The sequence below is a fragment of the Carcharhinus amblyrhynchos genome, chromosome 6, assembly GCF_965287045.1.
Source record: "Carcharhinus amblyrhynchos chromosome 6, sCarAmb.v2.hapA, whole genome shotgun sequence".
In the NCBI taxonomy this organism is placed as follows: domain Eukaryota; kingdom Metazoa; phylum Chordata; class Chondrichthyes; order Carcharhiniformes; family Carcharhinidae; genus Carcharhinus; species Carcharhinus amblyrhynchos.
The window spans coordinates 81,966,437-81,990,563 of record NC_137329.1 but is presented as its reverse complement, the minus strand read 5'-3'; the positions used below and the strand labels follow the sequence as shown (position 1 = coordinate 81,990,563).

General features: G+C 43.9%; 1 protein-coding gene and 1 non-coding gene across 2 annotated transcripts in view; one reads left to right on the top strand and one right to left on the bottom strand.

Moving 5' to 3' along the window:
- Positions 1-10,958: 10,958 nt before the first annotated feature.
- LOC145344674 (U2 spliceosomal RNA) lies at positions 10,959-11,157 on the bottom strand. The gene has a single exon (XR_013886958.1). It is a non-coding gene; the product is annotated as a U2 spliceosomal RNA (small nuclear RNA).
- A 282-nt stretch (positions 11,158-11,439) lies between these two features.
- hyal6 (hyaluronoglucosaminidase 6) overlaps positions 11,440-24,127 on the top strand; it is a 38,754-nt gene continuing 26,066 nt past the window's right edge. The window contains exon 1 of the mRNA XM_080191675.1: positions 11,440-11,503. The gene's annotated coding sequence lies outside the window, so the exon portion shown is untranslated. The remainder of the gene's footprint in view (positions 11,504-24,127) is intronic.

Here is a 24,127-nt window from a genome sequence, read left to right as displayed (position 1 = left end):
CCTGGCTCTATGCATAGATTCTTGAGTGGGCCAACCCTCTCCCTGGCTACCCTCTTGCTCCTTATAAGTATATAAAAAGCCTTGGGATTTTTCTTAATCCTGCTGGTCAATGACTTTTCGTGACCCCTTTTGGCTCATTCCCCAATACCAGGTCCAGTATGGCCCCTTTTCTAGTTGGACTATCTACACAGTGTTTCAAGAAGCCCTCCGGGATGTACTTTACAAACTCTGCCCCATCCATGCCCCTAGCACTAAATGAGCCCCAGTCAATATAGGGGAAGTTAAAATCTCCCACCACAACAACCCTATTACATTTACAATTTGTCAAAACCTGCATACAAATCTGTTCCTCTATCTCCTACTGGCAGTTGGGTGGCCTATAGTAAACCCACAACATTATGACTATATCCTTCCTATTCCTGAGCTCTACCCATATTGCCTCACTGTATGAGCCCTCCGAGGTGTCCCCCCACAGTACAGCTGTGACATTCTCCTTAATCAGTAGTGCAGCTCCCCCAGTCCTTTTACATCCTCCTCTATTCCACCTGAGACATCTGTATCCTGGAACGTTAAGATGCCAATCCTTTCCTTTCCTTAACCAAGTCTCTGTAATGGCAACAACATCATAATTTAAGTACTAACCCGAGCTCTAAGTTCATCTGCCTTACCTGTTACACTTCTAGCATTGAAACAAATATACTTCAATCCACCAAACCCTTTTTGATGAACAACCACTCCCTGCCTGCTCTTCCTCTGAGTCTTACTGGTCCTACTCTCTGGTTCCCCTTCAGTTAAATCACATTTGCTTTGGTTCCCACTCTCCCACGAGTTTAAATCCTCCCATGTGACACTAACAAACTTCCCAGCGAGAATATTTATGCCCTTCCCATTTCAAAGTAATCAAATCAAGCAAAAGTGGTGTTGAGAATTGGTTAGTTTTGCATATACATTGGGTGATTATTATAATAGCGGTTCTCTGTGAAGCACGATCACTAGTTCAAACTTGCAGATGTATGTTAGTGCTCTGCATTATAAGCAATAGATTGCATTTCGATCACACACAATAGGATAATGACTCTGAGTCTGGATAATATCTTTAGGCATTGAAAAGTGCAACAGCAACTTGCATTTACAAAGCACTTTTAACCTGGAAAAACATCTCAATAAAGGTTATTGTGTTTCAGGGAAATGAGTGTAAATGGGCAATTTAAAGAGCTGTTGAGATGGGTGAGAAAAAGACCTTGGTCCAAAAGCAGGGATTTAAAGAGAGTCTTAGAGAAGGAGTTAAGAAATATTGTTGCCAATCATGGTACTCCTATAGTAATAATCCTTCAAACAACTAATATACTTATTATATTGTATCAAAATGATTAACAGTTTAGCCTTGGGACATTCAACTTTGGAGGAAAATGGCTCCACAGAGATTGTTTAAAAAAAATGAGGTTAGCTGCTACACATCAGAAAGCCAACATGCAATGTCTCCAGAAGTTGTAAGATGTATGGACCTTAGAGGCATATTTAATTTTGCAAAGGAGGCGATTGGACCAGGCACCAATGTTGAGGAGGTATTTGCTTCTACATCAATAACATTGTAAGATGGCACGGTTAGATTGGCCTTTATCATAGTTTGTCATGAAATACATTATCACAGCTGTGGCATCTGCAATTTTGAACTCACCTCCATAGGCTACAGGCCCAGTGGAAGCATCCATTAGGAAAGCTAATACTTTATCTGATAGTGCATTGTTGTTAATACTATTTGTTCCACTACACACTGAAAATGCCAAAACTAACATGTTTTACAAGAAATTCCACTCCACAATTGTGCCTCCTAATTGTTTGCAGTTGCATCCAGGATCTTATCACTATGGGCATTACACTTTAACGAGATATAAGGAGCTGATTGAAGCTGTTTGAAGACCCAATTTTGCTGAAATCACTCAAGCCTTTTCAATGGGTTAAACTATCAAACTGTCTAAAATAACCAGCATTTTTCCAATTGACTCCTACAGTGACTGTAAATGTGTTATATTGACACCAACACCCTGATAGCTGTGTGCAAACATCTCAACAATGACATGTGAATATGCAGTCTAAAGAGAACAGGACTGTTATATCAACAAACACGCAAGTCAAGCAGCATCTACAGAGAGAGCATCAACTTTCTCATGAAAGGTCATCCAACCTGAAATATTGGGGGCAATTCTCCCAAAAGTGCTGAATTGACAGGAAAACTGGTCGAGATCACAACTGTCTTTTCAGTGCAATTTCAGACCTGAATCTCCCCACTCTGTGCAATGCAGAGGTCCCAATTATGAATATCATCAGGAGATCAGGGGACGGGGTCTATTCACGCCAAAGAGCCTGAAATCGGCAGGATGAATGGGAACCTGCACATCGTTGGAAGATCGCTGAAAAGACCTCCCAGCATCCAGATCACTGCCATCCAGCCCCCACAGATATTGCTGGCCTCATCGCTGGCCTCCACAACCCTCCCCCCGCCCCACAGATGTTGCTGGCCCCCACAACCCCCTCACACACATCGCTGGCCTCAACTCCCCTATAAAGACATCACTGGCCTCATTGCTGGCCCCCACAACGCTCCCTCCACAGACATTGCTGCCCTCCCCCCAGTCTCTCCCCACACACAGACATGGCTGCCCGCTCACCCCGAGCCCTCATGGATCTGGATAATGCGGGTACCCAATCCCTCCATCCCTTGAACACACTGTTCTCACTGCTGCCCTGCAGAGAATTAGTGTTGTGCTGACACTATCATTGCATCTCTTGAATGGAAGCCTTGAGTATTGTACCCCTCCTGGACATAGCAGCTAATTGATTAGGAGCCCTGAATATTGCACCCCTCCCGGACACAGCAACCTATTGAATGACAGCCAATCAGTACCCCGAGGGATGCATGACACTCAACTAAATGCAGCCTTCAAAATCCCTCACAAGCACTTATTGCCAATGGGCCCTTGACTGGCCACACTCACTGCACCCGCACTCCCCTAATAAGCCAGAGTTGTGTAGAAGCTGCAGGAATGGACACACAGCCAGTCATGCCACAAAGATGTCTGCACGCAAACCTGCACCCAGATTTACAGAGGCTGATCAGGAACACCCACTAGATGCCATGGAGGAGGATGGGCGGATCTTCCCCGGCCAGAGCCCTAACCCAAGGGGTGCATCTGCCATGGCATTGTGGGAGGATGTGGCAGAAGTGGTGAATGCCGGGAGCCTGACACCGCGGTCTGGCCAGCAGTGTTGGGAAAAAAATGTACAATCTTCTTCAAGCAGCAAGGGTGAGTGAGCATCCCACTTGGAACCCCGCACTTGCTTGGCACGGATCTCAAACCCTGCTCAGACACCCAAAAGACATACAACAAGTTACCCTTCCCTCAGGAATGGAATCTAACCCCTTTCCCTCACCCCTCAATGAGCACCGTTTAGTGGTGACCGTTTTCCCCGAAACTGCCAGCACAATGCCCGAGTCACAGGCATGCACTGCGCACCATGCATTGCAACATACTAATGCTTGTTTTCCACCTTAGGTTCCCACAGGAGAAAAAACATTCACAATGTATGTTACACCACACACACTGGTGGTGGTGTGCCTGACCAGCGGCAGCCGACCAGCACCGAAGAGCATGCCATGGAGCTGGCAGAGAGTGATGGGCCTTCCCCAATGGTCACTGACAGTCAGGTCGGCGTCCAGCATGCAAGCGAGCGGAAGCACACCCTCAATCTAGGTCCTCCTCTAAGTAAGTGCAATGTTTTGCCTCCCTTCCCCTGTGTTCTTTATTGCAGGTCTGGACCCAAAGGAACCAGGCCCATCGGGTGTTGCCACTGCCCCTGCTGCTCTGGAGCAAACTACCCATGACCCCCTGGATGGCACCTCGGAGGGATGCACTGAGGAATCCTCCGAGTGCTGCATCACAGAAACGGCACTGGCGTGTACCTCACAACTGACCAACACAGAGACTATCACCTTAGTGGTGGGTACCTCTAATGTCGAGGCTTCTGGATCACGAACTGGGTGAGCACATCACAATGTGGGTATGCCGGCGTTGGACTGGCGTAAACACAGTAAAAAGTCTGACAACACCAGGTTTTAGTCCAACCGATTTATTTGATAATACTCACAACCTCGAAAGCTTGTATTATTAAATAAATCAGTTGGACTAAAACCTGGTGTTGTCAGACTTTTTACTGTGAGCACATCACAGGCAGTGATGCACTTTGGGTGGAGAGGGCACATCCGAGGGATCGGGCACACATTAGTCTGCCAGAGGCAAAGATTCAGCTGTACCCAAGCCAGCTGCTGGGCCTTTGGGTGTGTTCCTCTCAAGGCTGGTGAGGATGCGTCAGGAAACTCGGGGAGTTGTGGAAGGGCTGTCAGCAACCATGCTGTGACTGCAAAGCTGTTTAGAGGAGTCAAACAGTGTGCCTTTTGCACCTGCACTCCCCTAACAAGCCGACATAGCAAGAGACCCAGGCCAACCCTGCGAGGGTGGCAACCGAAGTGGAAAGTCAGGGATCTGTCCTCATGGATAACAGTGTCTAGGCCATCCTGGAGACATAACGGGCCATGGTGAGTGTGTTTCCGGCATCCAGGAGGCACAGCGTTTGATGGCCATTGGTGTCGGTGACATGTGGGAGACGTGGTTGGCCATGGCTGGGACTCTCGCTGGCATTCTAGAGACACAGCAGGCTGTGGCTGTGAGCCTTGACAACATAGCCCAGGCTCAGCGGGCTACTGCTGAAGGGCCCCAGAGCCTGGCTCGCTCACAGAATATTGTAGTGGAGGGGCTCCGGATCTTGACTCAGTCTCAGAGGCCCAGGGCTGAGGGATCACGGATCAAGGGGCTGACACATGTAGACCTCTAGGATTGGCAGAGCCAGGTGACACCAGAGCTTCTGGAGCTCAGTCCAGTTACCCTGGTGTCCCATGTATTGTCCCCAGAGCCGCTGGGCACCCCAAGGGAGGAGGAAGGGCTTGAGCCAATGCCGGGGCCTTCCACCCAGGAGATCCTGGATGTTCCGAGACATTCCGATTTCCCCCCTTCCTCACACCGGGGCATCTCAGGGCCAGCAAGATGAACAAGGTGGCACTGAAACAGTGCCATCTGCAAGTCACCCAGGTCCCAGCCACCCAGGGGATGTCTGCCAAGGGCATCATAAGCAATGGGGCATGCATCACAGCTGGACACCTCCAGATATGCATTCTGGGATAGCACCTCGAAGAAGCAGCAGACAGCACAAAGTTAAAAAACTGTAGTTCACTAAGAGAGCACGGGTGAAGGTCAGCATTGGTCAGGATTTATTAATCAACAACATTAAAGCACAGTAAACTGTCAGTTGCACATCTCAGCTGCGACTGATGTGTCTCGCTGGACATTGGGAATCCCAGCAATGGAAACGAAGCTGAGAGCCCAGGCCTCCTGCTGTGCACGGCCCACATTGAAATTTATATACTGCCCCGCCTGGGCATACAGGGCATCTGTGACTGGCCGCTCATGTCTATACACGGAGGCCCGGGAGATCCCAGCTAGGTCTCCACTGGGTGCCTGAAATGAGCCGGAGGCATAGAAATTCAGGGCAGCCGTAACCTTCACGTCCACAGGGAGTGGGTGGCCACTTCTCCCCTGAGGTGCCTGGTGGTGTTGGAGAACTGCAGCCGGTGATGGCACATCTGCTCAGAGAGGACCGCGAAGGAATTGTGGGGCCTGCACCTCCTTGGCCTCAGTACCCTCCGTCTTGTGTGCACCCTCTCGGGAGCCTGCTCCCCCACCTCCTGGCCCGCAGTGGCAGCCACCTGCCTTCCTTCCTCAGGGTTTGGTGGTGACTGCTCTCCACGCCAGCCATCTCCTGAGCTGCCTCCTCCTCCTCCTCCTCTTCTGCCCCAGCTGCCACCTGCATGGCCAACTCCAAATCAATCAGACCGAGAACGATCTGCACAGTGGGGTTTGGAAACAGCGTAGAATGACAGATTATTCTCACTGGCTGCATAGACCCAGCACCACCCCAATCCCTCATGTGGGCCAGCACCCCCACTTGTGGGTGCTGGCAACACCACACAATCCACAGTGCCATGCATGGCCCGATTAGGGTTGTGTGAGATTCCCATCAATACAAATATTGGCACAGGTTATGCAGGTCAGTGTGCAGCACACTCTTGAGCCACTGCTACGTGTGCAACTGTAGCCTCCGTTACAGGCATGTGTTACTGGTCTGTGTCAGAGGGCAAACTGCAAGTCGGCACCAGATGTGTGCCCCCTCTGCGCCACTGCCTGGAGCAGCAGCTGCTTCACCTGGTTAGGTCTCAGTTAGCACATGGTGCACTCTGCCCCCACTCCGAAACAGCAGCACTCAGTCGAGTCCCCGACCACACTCCGTGGTAAGACAACACCACTGCAAAGTGCCCTGGAGGAGAGGGGTGAGTAGAACTCCTCGATGGGGCCTCCCACACTGAGCTATGGCGCTGCCCTGGAGAGGAAGGGTAAGCAGGACTCCTTGCTGTGTCCACCCACACTGAGCACTGTGAAAATAGAAGTACTGTGGGCAGAGATCGCCTTGTGGATCCCGATAATGGTTTGCTAAGGTATGGAAAGTGATGCACATAACGGCGCGCCAGTTTTTGGCGCAGTCCTGGTGGCACCATTTTTTTTTCTGGTTGGGAGATGCGTGCAGGTCATAAACACTCATGGGGAACCCACAAAATGACTGACGCGTGCATCTCCCGATCCGACCGGCCAGAAAATTGCAGGTCGCGATGGGAGAATCGACCCCGTTAACTCTTGTTTCTCTCTCGAGGATGCTGCCTGACCTGAGTATTTCTCTCATTCGCTGTTTTTATTTCAGATTCTGACATGTTTTGCTTTCTGTGCATAGCAATTCAGATTTGACCTGACCAATTAACAGCCTACCTCAGATCTAGCAGGCCACCTTGGAGTGTTGCTGAATAGCGAGATTGCTTTTACCTTGCTGACGGATGGTATAGTGCCAGGTGGATTCCCTATATAGGATTCCACTAAAGAATCAACTAAAGAATCAAATCTGCCCCACAAGCAACGGACATCAGCAACCATCTCGGAACTGATTTCCATAGATATAAATTAATATTTATTTTGGCACTGATAATTGTTTCCAATAACTTCCTGACCACTGACATTAGGCTGCCCTGTAGTTTCCTGTTTTATCCCTATTCCCTTTCCTGAATAGTGCTGTAACATTGGCAATCCGATTGTACTCTGGCAGTCCACAATGAGGATTGAAAAATTCTGACCGATATGCCTCTGTGATTTCTAACTTTTCTTCTTTCAAGAACCTAAGATGCGTTCTATTTGCACCAGGTCACTTACAAACTTCCAGTAATGGTGATTTTTCTTTTTAGATAGTCATTTGGGGAGAGATTTTCCAGTCGTGCCATCCAAAGATCAGAAATCCACGCTCAGAGTTAACCAATCTTTAAATGGACCATCAAAGTTTCCGTTTTGCCTGCGACGATTCCCGCAGCGGGCTGGACCAGAAAATTTACCCCTTGGTTTATAAATAGATGAATAGACTATAAAAGCAATAAAGCACTGGCTGGGATTTTCCAGCTCCCTGCCCCATGGAGTGTGATTTCTGATGGCAGAGGTGGGTCACCATTGGCTGCTGGCAGGAAATTCTTGCCCCGCTGATTATTTTTAAAGTTTATTTATTATTATTTATTATTAAGTAGGCTTTCATTAACACTGTAATGAAGTTACCGTAAAAATGTCTATGATATTTTATATGGCTTGCCTGTCCCATCACTGGGGAACCCACCAGCAGGAAAAGCCAGAAAATCTGACTGGAAATCATCTTATTGGAAATAATAGTTATAAATCACTGATTAAGCCTCAGCTATGAACAATTGGGCCTGACTTTCACAGTGGCAATCTGCATTGACGGACAATCCCTTTTTCGTGGCACTAGTGTTGTAAACTAGGTAAGTTTAGGGCCCAGGGAGAAGTTAAATGTCTAAACTAAATAGATAGGATTTGGGGTTGGGGGATCAGATGTCATGGGGATCAGAGGTCAGGGAAATCAGAGCTCTGGAGGGATCAGAATTTGGGAGGGGGTTTGGAGATTGGGTGGGGATTGGGATTCGAAGTAGATGAGGTCACGTTGGATCTGTGGGGGCTGGGGGTGTGTGCCTTGTGGGGGTGGGGTTCGGCATTGGATTGGGTCAGTTATAGATTATTAGGGGGAGGGAGTTGGACTTTTGTGGAGGGCCTCTGTGGGAGGGGTTATCTGGCTTTGGGGTTGCATTGAAGTCTTAGGTCAAGCTTGGAATGGGGCTGTGGGGAGGTTGTAGGGACTTCGGGGGGGTTTGTCAGGCCTCAGGGAGCAGCAAGGGCAAGGGGTGTCAGGCTTCAAGTTGGGAGTTCATGGAAGCCTTAGGGTGGACCGCAGGAGAGGGTGATTCCCATGGAGGTAATAGTTAGTGAGGGGGGCAGGCGTGAGGGCATTCCTCCAGAAGATTAGAAGTAAATAATAAATAATGTGAATAACTCTAGATCCTGGATTTAAAATGATTAGGAACAGATTTGGAGGAGAAATTTTTCATTCATTTGTTACCTGGATCTGGAACCCTCCATCTGAAAGTGTGGTGGAAGCTTCTTTTATAAACTATTTTAAAAGGGAATCGGGCAGAATTTAGCAATGAGGAACCCATAGATTTACCGACAGAAAAACAGATGGAGATTTGCAGTTTGGTAATGTCTGCTCTTTCTAAGAGCAAGCCAAGGTATGATGAGCCAAATAGCTTCTTTTTGTGCTGTAAGTTTTTGTAATAGTATGACACAGTACACCAATCATCCAGGCCAGTGTCAAACGCCTGTACCTCACTCTGCCCAGATATCTGACTCACAGGCAAACCTTTTTTGATAACACTCCAGTGAAGTGCCATTTTACAACATCAGAAAGTACTATATAAATACACATGCTGGGGATCGACTGCCTGCTTTTCCCCCTGTTTCAAACAATATTTTCAGCAATAGTCAAAGGTCTCATATTCTTGGACAAAGCATCTCTCTGCATTATTCTATTTTATTGATCCTGTGATATTTCAAAATCTTTCCTTTTCCAAACTTATTAATGACTGATTAACAGAGTGAAAACTATGGTAGCACTGTGTGGAATGCTGTGTGCTTCTTAATGATGAACTATAACCCCTCCTAACATTTAACTGGCAATTTTTTTACTTCCAAGGCCTTGCTACTACATTTGCTCAGAGTAGCACAAAACAATTCCATCATATCTATGTTTACTGCAAGAATTGAACACAGGAATTATTAATATTTATAAGCAGGAGTTACATCTTCAAAGGGGCTTCTGACATAAAATACGATCTCATTCTACTCCCTTTTCGGCTCTCTTATTTCAAAACCTAGCCAGGGCAAGTTATGTCCTTAAAATCAACACACTAGTTTCCTGAAAAACACTTTTCCTCGCGTCCTGTAAGATGTTTTTCATGAAATAATTATCATAAAGGTGGACATTGTATAATTTGCTATTTTATGCGCTTTGTAAGATTATCAACAAGTCCCATCATTATTGTAAAAATAGATCATTGTTATTCTTCTTCCCTCTATTTTTCATTTTTATAATCCAATGTGCTTGTACACTATTGCCAATTCAAGGGACAGGAAGAAGACACCAGGGATTTCAGCCACCTGTCTTTGAGCCAGATGCTTCAGCTTGCCTCAAGGGCAGCTGACGGTATTTTTTTCCTCTTTCTCTGGTTTCGCACTTGTCTTCCATTTGGTGTCTTCTTAAATGGTATGATTGCTAAAGCTCACTGTGCAAAGATGGTATGGTGACACTGAAGTTAGTACTGCTGTCTCACAGCTCCAGAGACCCGGGTTCAATTCCAGTCTCGGGTCACTACCTGTGTGGAGTTTGCATGTTCTCCCCATGTCTGCGTGGGTTACCTCTGAGTGCTCTGGTTTTCTCCCACACTCCAAAGATGTGTGGGTTAGGTTGATTGGCCATGCTAAATTGCCCGTTAATGTAAGGGGGATTACCAGGGTAAAATACGTGAAGTCACAGGGATAAGGACTGGATGGGATTGTTGTTAGTGCAGGCTTGATGGACTGAATAGCCTGCTTCTGCATTACAGGGATTTTATAGTTCTAAATTGGCTGGTGACAGCAAGCCAAGTAGCAGCTGAGACAATTATAATTTTAATTTTTTTAAGTGGTGAGTGTTGTGAGACCTTTGTAAAAATCATTACATCTGACAAAGTAACTGAAAAAAAAATGCATGTGGTATAAGTTGAGACAGAGAGTCACATGAAAAATGGAACAAAACAGAAATAAAAGAGTGAAGAAAAAATGCAGCGCTGGAAATCTGAAACAGAAACAGATTACTGGAACTAAATAACAGGTCAGTACCTGTCAAGAAAAAGGAATAATTTTCTTTGCAGTTGCCAACAGAACTGTAACTCTCTTAACATTTACTGATTTTAATTTTTAAATAAGATAGTTTGGAACCATAAGAGATTTTGTGGCTAATGAGGCAGAAACTTTGGACTGAACTTTCAGGTAGTAATCTTTCTTTTTGAGTGACTGACATATTATAATATACAGGAATTTTCCAAATGACTTGAAGTTGTGACTTAATCTCATGCTTAGGGATGACTGGATTGTTGTTGAACTTTTTTTAGTTTAATAACTATGATCTATCTGTCTTTTTGCTCATTTGTGAGATTATCTGCACAAGGCCCATTCTGGTGTTTGTACTATTTCAAAAAAGTATCTAGACACTTTCCTTCAAACCCCACCACTCCAATTCTTTGGTCGCAAACTACCTTTGTCGCACTTGCTACTAACTGAGTGGTGGTTAAGTGATCCAATTCAGAATCTCAACAAGTTGAGACATTCCCAATCCAAGCTGACAAAATAGGGCTTTCACCTCCTGTCTTGGGCTTGATCTACATGATCCAAGCTGATTGGAGTAGGTATAGCTCCTTCTCCAAGGCTTGATCTCATTTGCATCTTAGCCAAAAGGCCAAGATGCCGCTTCTAAAAATTGCTTCAACTGAAGCTAAAATGTAACCTAATGACTTCAAACAAGCAAAGCATGCTGACATTACACTTGATCTTAGCCAAAAGGCCAAGAAGCAATGGTTATGATGGAATGGTTCCTGATAATATTTTGCCTCCTTCCCACTAGGGAATGTTTTGCTTTTTATTTTGTTGGCCCTCCAGTCAAATAACAAATTCTCACACAGGGTCGTTAACTGCAAATCCATTGTTCCTGGACTGTGAATCAAGTGGTCATCTATAGCATGTTTAGCTACAATGTCTTCTCCTTGATGAAACAGTATCAATTCAAATTAAAGACCCTTGGGGAACGTAGTATGTGTCAGTACTTACTTTGCATAAAACACTCCCATAAGGTGGAGCATAACAATGTGTTAAAACAGCTCCAGACATGCAGGGATTTTCAGAGGAGATCTGGTGAATGAATGGTAAGACCAATAAATCTTTGAACTGTTTGTATTAAGCTTGATTGCTTAAGATAGTGATGTTAGCTCTGTGATTGTGACCATGATTACTATTCCTGTTTCTCAACAGATAATACTCAATGTAAGACTTACAGAACAGAATAGACTGCCCATTTTGTATTACAGTGAATTAATTTTGCTTTTATAGTGAGGCAAAGCTTTGAAATTAATTGCAGTCAAATTGTTATGAGATGAGCTGTTAAACAGTTGGCTGTCCACTCAGACTTTTCTGATTTTCAATTAACAAATTAACATCAATTTGCATCAAAAAACACCTGAGGAGTGCAATTATTTCAAACCAGAGTGTCATTTACTTCACATAAAGCATTCCCTTAACGTTCCCATTGAAAAAAGACAGCTCAGACCTGCAGGAACTCTCCTTTTGGAGAAGATCCCCTGAACGCTGGTTGATTATGGTAAGATCTGAAAATCTTTGAATTGTATGAATGTAGACCGAGGTTTCACTGATCTTCAGCTGCTGACAGACCACGTACAAATTTTGTGTTGTTGAGAAGTAAACTTTTTTTGTACCGATGCAAAGTGTTCACTGTAACTGGAATCAAATCAACACCAGTTTGAGATTTGACTTTGGTGGTGAGACCAACTGTCTCAAATCAGTTTGTCTTAACCACAGAAGGTAATTTCAAATTGCAAAACCAATCCTTATGTTTGTAAAGCCAAAAACAGAACCAGCAGACTACTAATATTAAATGAAACCATCAATCAGCACTCGGATAACAATTGGTGGACTTCTTGCATTTTAAGTATTTGGGCTTTGCTGTTATTGAATTTATGAATAATACTAGGAAAGTAATATGATAAATCACTGACTGTCAGTTAAATAAAACACACAGTGTATGGGGAACTAAAACTAGAGGCATACATGTTGATCAGTAAAGTTGTTCAGGTTAATTTAAATAGATTTTATTTTTTAACAAGTGGTATTATTTAATTGGACATTCAGGTACAGTTGAAGCCACAGATACATTTATGGACTGCAGTGGTTCAGGAAGGTGGGTCACCATCTCAAAGGCAATTGAGGATGGGCAGTCAATGCTGATCTTGCCAGCAACATCCACATCCTATTAAGGAATGTGCTTTTCCCTCCTTGCTTGTTCATATTATACATGCAGAGGCAATGGTTGTGGTGGTGTTTATGCATTCCAGAGCTCAAAAGTAGCTAAAATACAGATTTATCAAACTATCAAACCCTATTTTAGACGGAGTTCTAATATATGTCTTGGGAGATAGCATACAAGAAGATCTTTTTGCCTACTCCTATTTCTTCGCTTCATCTGCATAATCGGGTAAGGCCAGAAAACATAAGGCTAATAAAAAAATACATGAATTAGGTTACTAGGGAAATAAGTTGCAAAAGAATTGAAGGTATCAAAGGGTAAATTTTAAATAATGCCCATGACACAATTGCCTTTAAAGCCATTAATGCAATATGACCACAATACAAATAAACATGACTGTTCTGTGGGCCAAACGGGACAAAAGAAACTACTGTACTTGTACTAATTTGCTGCAATTACTGTTTAATAAAGTCAGTGAAAAATATTTTTTTAAGTCAAGCCATGTGATTTCTATTTCATTTGTAATTGGCGACCTTGATTTCCTCTCTGTTTATTTCCTCTTGCCAATATTTTCTGGCAATTTTTTCTTCCCTCCTCTCCCTGAAGGTTTTAACTCTTTTTTGGAGGTTGACCTGACTGGTGCCGATCATCTTTTGATTAACTGATTATTGTTCATGTGAAAACTTCACAGTGAACAAAAGAAGATGATTTGTCCACGGTGCATATCACAGCCAAACAGAATTATATCCTTGCATTTACATAGAACCATAGAATCCCTACAGTGCAGAAAGAAGCCATCCAGCCCATTGGGTCTGCACCAACTCAGGCCCTCCCCTCCGCCCTATCCCAATAACCCTGTGCATTTATCAAGGCTAATCTACCTAACTTGCACATCATTGGATTGTGGGAAGAAACCGGAGCACCTGGAAGAAACCCACACAGACTTGGGGAACACATGCAAACTTCACACAGTCAGCCAAGGCCCAATTGAACCCAGGTCCCTGGTGCCATGAGGTAGCAGTGTATTACTACACCACTGTACTGTCCTAGTGCCATACATATATACTTGCAGCAGATCTGACAGAAATACACAGATATTACAGCATGGAAATAGCCACTCAGGCCAGTCTGTCCCTGTTGGTAACTCACCATGCCAGCAAAAACTCCTACTCACATTTATCTGCCCTGCTTGCGTTATTTCCTTTAACTTAATTATTCTACCCAATCTGAATTCTGAAGACCCACAGTAATGTAATTTTATTGCCCTCTGAAATATATTCTAAAAAGCCGCTCAGTTGTCTACAAGAACATATGAAATAGGAGTAGGATTAGGCCTTTCAGCTCCTCGAGCCTGCTTTGCCATTCAATAAGAACATGGCTGCTCTGCTTGTGTTTCAAATTTCACATTTTCTTTCACCTCCGATAACATCTGATTCACTTGTCTAACAAGAATCTTATCTACTTCCACTTTAAAAATATTCAGTAACTCCCGTCTCCACCACCTTCTGAGGCAGAAAGTTTCAAAGTCGCATAACCCTCTTGACATGAAGAAAACTCATACCTATATTAAAATGGCAATCGTAATTTTAAAACATTACTCCCCTAGTTTGGGATTCACTCACCCATTCTCGAGGGTAATTAAGGTTGGTCAACAAATACTTGCCTGACCAGAAGCATCCAACCCTGTGAATTAATTTTGAAAGTTGACCTTTCTGTTTCAAAAATAAATACTGGAAGTGAATCCCATTGTCTCAACATTCCATGCAAAGGGGCTTTTCTTGCTGCCAAATACGACTCCTATACATCCTGTCCCAATTTGGAACCTTTCCAACATATAGGGTCGATTTTACCGTTTTATTTCTAAGTACTGTGTGGACTTGAAACTGCAAGAGTTTCAGATCTGCCTTTGGGTGTGTTTTCAGGCTCCCCAATACGCACACTGCCTGCAAAATTCTGAGTGAGCTATTGCTCGCTGCAGAAGCCTGTAGGCAGGGCTTAATGCACCCGAAAGCCTACAGAGGGAGCTAGTGCGCATGTGCAGGCCTCTGATGCTGCACACGCACATTAGCAGTGGCAGGGGTCTGATAGAGAAGAGAGAGCTATCAGTCCCCTGCAAGTGCAGGCAGCCTGCAGCAGCTCCACCCTGCAATCGCAGGGGCCCATAGCCCGAGATATAGCCCTTGCTGATCCTGCTGCTGCCCAGACCAATCATCGGTCCCCCCTCCCCTACTGATCGTTGTCTCACTGACTTCCCCCACCAATTACTGCAAAGTGGCAGTGGGCCCCCTCTCTCTCCCTCCCCCTCACCGATTGTTGCAGAGTGGCAGCGGGTCCCCCTGCCCCCATTAGCCCTGCCTCAATTAGCCCTGCCCCACTGGCCCCGCCCCCAGCACTGCCCAGTGGGCATTGCCCGAGTGCCAGTCTGGTCATGCACAAGGGGCACCCCCACCTCCCTTGCTTTTGGCCTATCTGGAGGACTGAATGACCTCCAGTTCCACCGATAAGGTCAAGTCAACTGCTCCCCATTCTTGGAGAGTATTGGGCGGCACGGTAGCACAGTGGTTAGCACTGTTGCTTCACAGCTCCAGGGTCCTGGGCTCGACTCCTGGCTTGGGTCACTGTCTGTGTGGAGTTTGCACATTCTCCTCGTGTCTGCATGGGTTTCCTCCAGGCACTCTGGTTTCCTCCCACAGTCCAAAGATGTGCAGGTTAGGTTGATTGGCCATGTGAAGAAATTGCCCCTTAGTGTCCAGGGATGTGTAGGTTAGAGGGATTAATGGGTATAATATGTAGGGATATGGGGGTAGGGCCTAGATGAGATTGTGTTCGGTGCAGACTCGATGGGCCAAAGGGCCTCTTTCTGTACTGTAGGGCTCTATGATTCTATGCCTATTCCTCGTTGGTGAGAACATTTCCCAGTGATGTCAGGGCAGCTGAGCCTGGACGATTGAGGGCCGGACTCATTAAACAACATTTAAATAAATTTCCATACATTCACCTGCCTCGCACCTATTTCCGGTGAAAGGCTGACTGTGCTGGAAATCCAGTGCTTGTAAAATGGCGACAGTCACGAAAACTGACACCAATCACACTAAGCACTTTACGACCCACTTAACCACTGCATCGCACCTGAAAATGGGCACAACGCGATGGTAAAATCACGTTATTATCTCTTAATCTGCCCTGTTCTGGTCTTAAATTTACAAACCTTTTAACTAATTTGTATGTTCTCATACCAGCATTCTGATTAATTTGCCCCTCTGAAGCTTCAATATAGTCCCTATAATGATTTTCACTGTGTCAAGTCAGAGCAAATTCAGAGCTAAAAGCAATAATTTAATTCCATCACTTAACACTGACAGTGTCTTCCATCACTCACAGTTTAGTCCATCCTCCATCTAACCTACATCTATTTGTATATCCTATAGTCTTCTAAGAAATATATATTTTCTAATTTGGTGGTCTAAAAATTTCTTTTTCCTGGTTGATATCCAAATCTCACTGGATGACAATCGGGAAACTCTAGTCCCATTGTAATTAAAGGACTGAAACCAATTGTAATATTCCATTCTCCTACCTACCTGGGATTCGTCAATTCTGCACAGGCTGGGAGTTGGGAATTTCTTGGTCTTTATGCGTCAGCTATTTACAGGACTAATTTATTGAGTTATTGGGACAGTTTCTTTTCGCTGCGTTCAATCTTCTTGTGGAACTTTGGAGTTCCGACATTGGCAGCATTTCTGGGTTAAAGTCCAACAGGTTTATTTGGTAGCAAAAGCCAGTAGGTTTGGAGCGCTTGCTCCCCACTTCATCAGGTGAGTGACAAAGGGGCAGCAAGTGCTCCAAAATCTAGCGCCTTTTGCTACCAAATAAACCTATTGGACTTTAATCTGGTGCTATGAGACTTCTTAATTGTGTTATTCCAGTCCAACGCCAACAGCTCCACATCAGCATTTCTGGGTGCCGGCCCCTCTCTGAGTCACAAGCTGCAATTTTCCTGAAGGTTGGCTCTGATTGGCTGGAGGACAGGTTTGGCAGCCAATTAAAGGTAGTTTATGTCCAAACCTGTCCTTCAGCTATCGTTTGGTTGTCATATTGAAATGCTGTGACAGGGAGAAGTGAGAGCAAGAAAAGCAAAGACCAGGCAAAGATTGATTTTAAACCATCGCTATTGACTCTTCCAATCATTGGGAAGTAGATTTCACCAAGTGTTTGACGACACGGTGGCACAGTGGTTAGCACTGCTGCCTCAGTGTGTCATGATGTGGAGATGCCGGCGTTGGACTGGGATAAACACAGTAAGAAGTCTCACAACACCAGGTTAAAGTCCAACAAGTTTATTGATCATAGTGACAGGGACTCAAGTTCAATTCTGGCCTCAGGTGACTGTGCAAACTCCAGACAGACATTCTCCCTGTGTTTGCGTGGATTTCCTCTGGGTGCTCCGGTTTCCTCTCATTGTCCAGAGATTTGTGGATTAGGTGAACTGGCCACACTAAATTGCCCATTAGTGTCAGGGGGACTAGCAGGGTAAATGCATGGAGTTATGGGGTCTGGGTGGGATTGTCGTCATGTGCAGGCTCAATGGACCCAATGACCTCTTTCTGCACTGTAGGGATTCTATGATCCTATGATACCAGAGAACATGAACTTGGGTTAGACTGTCGTGAGACAGGTTAGTTTTACTCTATTGATGGCATGTCAACCACATGATTCAGTTATGTTGCCATTGAAGTGGTGCTAGAGGTGGTGGAAATCATTAAGGTATCCTGTTCTTAGCAGCATGGGGAAAGACCACCCATCCAGAGCAAGCGGGCATGGCTGAAGGTGGCAGATTAAAGTATTGTAAGGAGGACATTTGCTCAGTGTCATAAATGGTTCAACAACTCCCAAAACCTTCCTTTGGTTCTGGGAAACCATGTAAATAATTTCAACCCCTTACTGAGATAGCTGTAGACACCCTGGCTGGAATTTTCTGACTGTTCATGCCAGTGGGTTTTTCCCATCTCAGTGCAGTGAATTTGACTTGAAACCAAATTTTCCATCTTCGCTGCAGTGGGAACCTGGCATGAATGAGTGGTAAAATTGTGTCCCCTGTTTCTGTGAGGTTGCCATTGTTTAGCTTCCATATTTCCCACTATGACCCTAGTAAATAAACAAGGGCCACCCCCTCAAACCAGTGAGTGTGGAGGTGAATGATGTGTGGACTTGCTGTGATTTATTTTCTTTTAGTTTATCCTCTATTCAAAAATTGCAATTCCAAACTAAAAGTTATATCCCTAAAACATATGAACCGTAAAATCAAACATCCTGAAGAACTTTTCATGTCCATTGCTTCCAGAAGACATAAATTTGAGAGCAGAATGCCCACTCTTTCCTGTTAATGGTGCAGGTTCCCGCCAGCAACACATATTTGGCAAGAAAGTATAATGCTTGCCTTAATGTTGGCAGGATTTTGATGTCCAAGTCTTGTGCTGGAAAATTTCCCTCAGACAGAAAGAGCTAGCCTGTTCACATGTTCTGGAAATGGCATTGCGCAAGATTGTGGACAAACAACAAGATTCCCCCAGGACTCTAACTATCCTGCATAGCAGTTAATCCAGTGACCAATAATGCTTCCCTTTTTCTAATACTTCGGTAACTCCAGTGTGATGTTTTTAAAGTTCTAAACACTCACAAACACATGCTTAAGGAAATGACCTAAAGCTCTTCATAGCCAATTAATCCACCTTTGAAATGCAATCACTATTGCCTTGTGGGGAATATGCAAATGAGTGCACAGCAACTCCCACAAACAGCTAGGTGCTTAATCACCAGGTATCTGTTGAGGGATAAATATTGGCAGGACACAGGGGACTACTCCCTTGCTTTTCTTCAGAATAATGTGATGGCATCTTTTACTCCCACAATGATAGGGTAGACAGGGCATGTCTCATCTGACTGCTGGCACCTCCAAAATTGCAGTGTCCATTCAGCACTCCATTGTAATACTAATTATCAGCCTTTGACTAAGATCAAGCACAAGATAAGCTGCAATGTCTTATTTTGTCAGCTTGAATCTTATATATCTCTCTATGAGCACCAAGAATTGGATTAAATTTTAATTTGGTGTTTGGAGCAAGCAAGATTTGGGCATGTCAGGTCCACTCTCGCATTGACTTTGTGGCTTTAAAAATGGAGTAAAACTTTTTAAAAAATCATTTATGTTATGTGCATTCAGGAGTAGGATTTGAATCCACAATATCTCATTCAGAGACAATGCTACCAACGACCGTATATGAGACATCACGTTGGTGCACTAGACATAGTAATAGTTAAACTTCTGATTTTAACTCTTGCCTTTTATTAATTTGGTAATTATCAAGGACATGCAGGAAACCATGTACAGAAGTCAGCAATAGTTACCTGTTAGCAGATAATTTTTGTCAATATTTGGATTTTTTAGGTTTACTAGATTTGCCATTTTGTTTTTGCGTTCATCATCCCTCTGTCCTCCTATTTTCTTTGTTTTATTCTTATAATTTTTTCTTTTTTCTTTCCTTCAGCGTATTCTTGTCCTTGCCTCTTGTATAGTTAGTTTAAAGAATACTACTGATAGACTGTCTTTATTTTTGGACAATTCTGCTGTAAAGCTTATAGAAATTTCATCTGGAGTGAAACTCACCCTGCTGAGTGAAAGAAGGCCAAAATGTTCAACTGGAAATGTCTTGGTACTTGTGAGGTAATTCTATGGTTGTAGTTCAAACCTTGAAAATTGGCCTTCTTGTGAAACATTCTAACTTTCTTCATTAACTTTTTAAAATTAAACCTCCATTGTTTTCCTGTTTGAGAGTGATCAAAATATTATGACTATTATCATTATTCCATAACATAAAGGACACCGTGCAAATGCTGTTTTCAGCATCAGGCAAAGATGAACTTATTTAACAGATGGAATCTAACCCTGCAAAAAGACCTGTCTCTGCTTGACTACGCCTTGTATTCTCCTTCTGGTTGTTTATCGTCATATGGTAAGCAGGCCAGAAGTCAATGAATCATCACTATTAATTTAGTATTTGATATGAACATATGAATTCAGAGCAGAAATAGGCCACTTGGTCCCGTAAGCCTGCTCTACCATTTGATAAATTTGTGGTTTATCTGATTTTAACTTCAATCCCACTTCCTACCTATCCCCAATAAGCTTTCATTCCCTTTTTAATCAAGAATCTATCTTGCTCAGCATTAAAAATATTCAAAGACTCTGCTTCCACTGTCTTTTGAGGGAGAGAGTTCCAGAGACACACAACCCTCTGTGAGAAAAAAATTCTCCTCATCCCCATCTTTAAATGAGCAACTCCTTATTTTTAAAAGTGACTATCTAATTTGACTCTTATCAACCTGACTTGTGTTGTGAATTATGAATCTTGTCTCTTCAATCTGGCTTTCACAGTTAATTAGAGATGACATGATGAAATAAGTTTTAAATGTTTAGGTTTAAAATTTATTTATTAGTATCGCAAGTAAGCTATAATTAACACTGCAATGAAGTTATTGTAAAAGTCCCCTAGTCGGCACACTCCACAGCCTGTTCAAGTACACTGAGAGGGAATTTAGCATGGCCAATGCACCCAACCAGCATGTCTTTCAGACTGTGGGAGGAAACCAGAGCACCTGGAGGAAACCCATATAGACATGGGGAAAACATGCAGACTCCGCATAGACAGTGACCCAAGCTGGGAATTGAACCCAGGTCCTTAGTGCTGGGAGACAGCAGTGTTAACCGCTGTGCCACCATGTTGTCCCCAATTTTTATTCATAGGCATACATTTGCTAGCAGTGTGCCCACCTTTTACTGTTGGGATGAAGGTTCCCACCATATACTTTGCTATTTGGTAATCACAAGTTGCACCTGCCTTTAATGTTGGCAAGAATTTGATATTTGAGTCTTATGCTGGAAAATCTCCCCCTTTATAGAAAGAGAAAATATAGCTAATTGTTGTAAATTGAATTCAATTGGTTTGTATGTATTTACAGAGTAGAGATCAGATTCATTTATTGTAGATGCTATTTCAAAAACAATGTATCAAATTTTACCTGCTCAAGAGAAAAACACAAGTTGAAAAGTGGAGAAGCATAAATTGCAAATCAAATGGTGACAACAGAAATGTTTCTTGAGTCAATTACAATGGAATATAGACATCAAATTGTTGCTAGAACGTAACTCATTCACCTCCCTCGTGTGAAATTTTTCTGTTCCCATACATGATGCCAAGACTAAAAGCAATTGGCACAGTTTTCTGAGACATTCAGATGATACCACTTGAACTCAGAGGAGGACTAATGTTGGAAGGCCTGATTCTTATTTTAGCTTTGGGTACAGTTAATTACCTGAGGGAGAGACAGATGATGTCATCTATCCAGTCCAGAGAGGGGGGGCCTTCCCCACAGGGACATGCACTGTACGTAATTACTGAGGAAATCATTCCCGAAAATATGACATGCTGCATCATCCCAGTCTTCAAGCGACAGTCAGTATTCAGGCCACCTGTCAGTAATTGTTCAATGCGCAGCTGTCCTTGCTCCACACCGTGCTAGAAAATAAGAAACTAGTTTCTGCTGTCATTCGATGAATGTGGGAGCTGCATTCTAAGAAGATCAAATTCTCTCTGCTGTAAATCGGGTCCAAATGATGCAGGAAATTCATGATAGCAAAAAATCACAAATGCAATGTATTTCCAAGTCAGAATTTTCTTAAAGAAACAATGGCTATTTTTCTCAGATTTGTGAGGAAGACGAGGGGTTTTTTTTTGGCCGATTCATCAGCTGGAAGTTGGTAAAACCTGACTTTATAAATCCCTAATATAAAAACAGAAAGTGCTGAATTACTGAGCAGGTCTGGCAACATTTGAGGGAGAAACAGTTAACATTTTTGGGTGGAGTTCTCCCATTTTCAGGCTAAATGCCTTCGCTGGTGGGAAAACAAGAATGTTTCCAGCTCACGTTGGCAGCATCTGTCGGGTGGGATGCACCTACTTGGGAAATGCAAATGTGCCCATTTTGGGGGGACTAAACTGGCTAGACCCATCACTGTTCAGAGATTGAGGCGCTGTTTTAAAGGGTGCCCTGATCTCCACTCTCAGTCGCTCTCCGCAAAGAGTGAAATAGTGCCCTGTCCCGCTGGCAAAGGAGCACCACTGACCCCTCACCAAAAGAGCAATCTTTCCTCCACACCCACAAATAACAGATAACCACTCCCCACATACCATGCAGGCATGAGGGTGACCCAATCAGAACGAACCCCCCACCCCACCCCACTCCAGACCTCCAACAGAGACGCCCTTCTGCCTCAGTCCCCCCATTCAGCCCTCCTCCCATCTCAGGCCCCTCCAATTTTGCCCACTTCAGGTTCCCCCATTCAGACCATGTGCGTTGGCAGTGCCAATGGTGCACTGTCCCTGGCATCCAGTCACTGACACACTGGCCTGTGGCCTTGGGCCCTGTGGGGGTTCGAGGAGGTAGGTCCAGCGGCCATTTGCCCCTCAGCAGTTCCCAAGTTGGGAAGGATCCTTCAACATGGGTGGGCTTAGGCTGGGGACAAAGAATTGACCTCACTATTCTCCCCTCAGATGAGGGTCTCAAGGCTGGAATGCCCCTTCTAGCCCTGGCAGACCTAAAGATCGACAGTGGCATGCTGATCTCAGGCAGCCCTGTGTTCAACATCTGCATTCCTGTCTGTCAGCTGTGAAAAGCCCTCTTAAAGTGACCTGAAGTGGCCAGGTCACTTTAACCTCTATGCTTCCCGGTCACCCGGCAGGATTTTAAATCATTATAGCAGTCCATTCTGTAGCGGAGATTTTCCTTTCTCCTGGTCAGAAGCTTCAGTTGAGAGCAGACCCCTTTGAAGTGCTCTAATAGAGATGCGATGTCAATTGCACCTGTGGAGGGGTTGCATTTTGCACAACTGTGCACTCATGCCAATGCTATAGTTAAGAAAGCCCATTGATGCCTCTACTTTCTCAGAAGGAAATTTGGCATGTCTGTTACGACTTTCACCACCTTCTACAGATGCATCATAGGTATCACAGCTTGATATGGCTCCTGTTCTGCCGAGTCCGTAAGAAACTACAAAGGGTCTTGAATGAAGCTCGGTCTGTCATGAAAACCAGCCTCCCACCCACTGACTCTTGTCTACACTTCCCACTGCCTCGGCAAAGCAGCTAGCATAATTAAGGACACTACACACCACAGACATATTCTCTTTCACCTTCTTCCGTCAAGAAAAAGATATAAAAGTCTGAGGGCACGTACCAACCAACTCAAAAATGGCTTCTCCCCTGCTGCCATCAAACTTTTTAATGGATCTACCTCATAGTAAATTGATCTTTCTCTACACCCTAGCTATGAATGTAGCACTACATTCTGCACTCTCTCCTTTCCTTCTCTATAAATAGTATGCTTTGTCTGTATAGCATGCAAGAAACAATATGACAATAATAAAAAGAAATTTGCTCAAAGCGCAAAGTTTGTCTGTCATCTGAAGTTGTTCATTGACTAGCTGACAATATTAAGATAAGTTTTAAAGAAGCAAACTAAATAGAATGAATGAAATCTAGGGACACATAAAAGATGAAAAGTAAAATAAAAACAAAATAGGACCTTCAAATGTAGATATAAAAAGTTTTGGTTTTCCTCTCTGAGGGCACTGTGTCCTTGTATTCACAGAGCTATTGAAAAGTTAGGTTGCAGAAAGAGGCAGTTCAGCTCAATGCATCTGTCTGTGCCAGCCATAAAAGGGAAAAAAGAAACCAGCGCTCATTTTAATCCCTCTGCTAAGAACATGGCTCAGGATGAAGCATCAGCTAGAGCACATGTAACATGATATTTAAAAGGAGTGTGTATATTTGTTTTGTGTTGCAGTCTTTCGATTTATTTAAGTTCAAAATTAAATTAATTGTCTTTGGCTCTTACTAGTACTCCTGTTTTTCACTCTCGCTCTATCTTGCAACTTTCTTTTCCTTCCATCATTTGGAGCTTTAACTGTTGGAAGGTATTTTTGTTTAAATCAAACTCCCTGTAGTATTTGTCATGGTGGAAGTTGTAAATCATTGAAGATTTAATTGATATGAACCAAATAAGCAACCCTTAATAAATGGAAAAGGCTGTAAATACTCTCTCAATAGAGAGAGAGAAAGAGATTCAATGGTTGGAATTTTCTAGCCCTTCATGCTGGCAGGATCTTCCAATCCAGTCAATGGAGATTTTAATAGCTCGTGGGCCATAATATTGCCAGAGTGATGGGCTGGAAGATTTCAGCCAATGTTTTGGCTTGATTACCCTTTATGGGAACAAGAAACAAAATATAGTAAATTGAGTTGACATGGCTGTGATACAGTCTGAACATCAATAAAATGGGAAGCATGAGACAAGATCCATTTCAAGAGGTCTAAAACAGAGACTGAGATGAAAGTAAGTGGCCAGTTTGCTTTGGTGCGAACAAGACTTTCCAAAGACAAGACTTTCCAAAAAC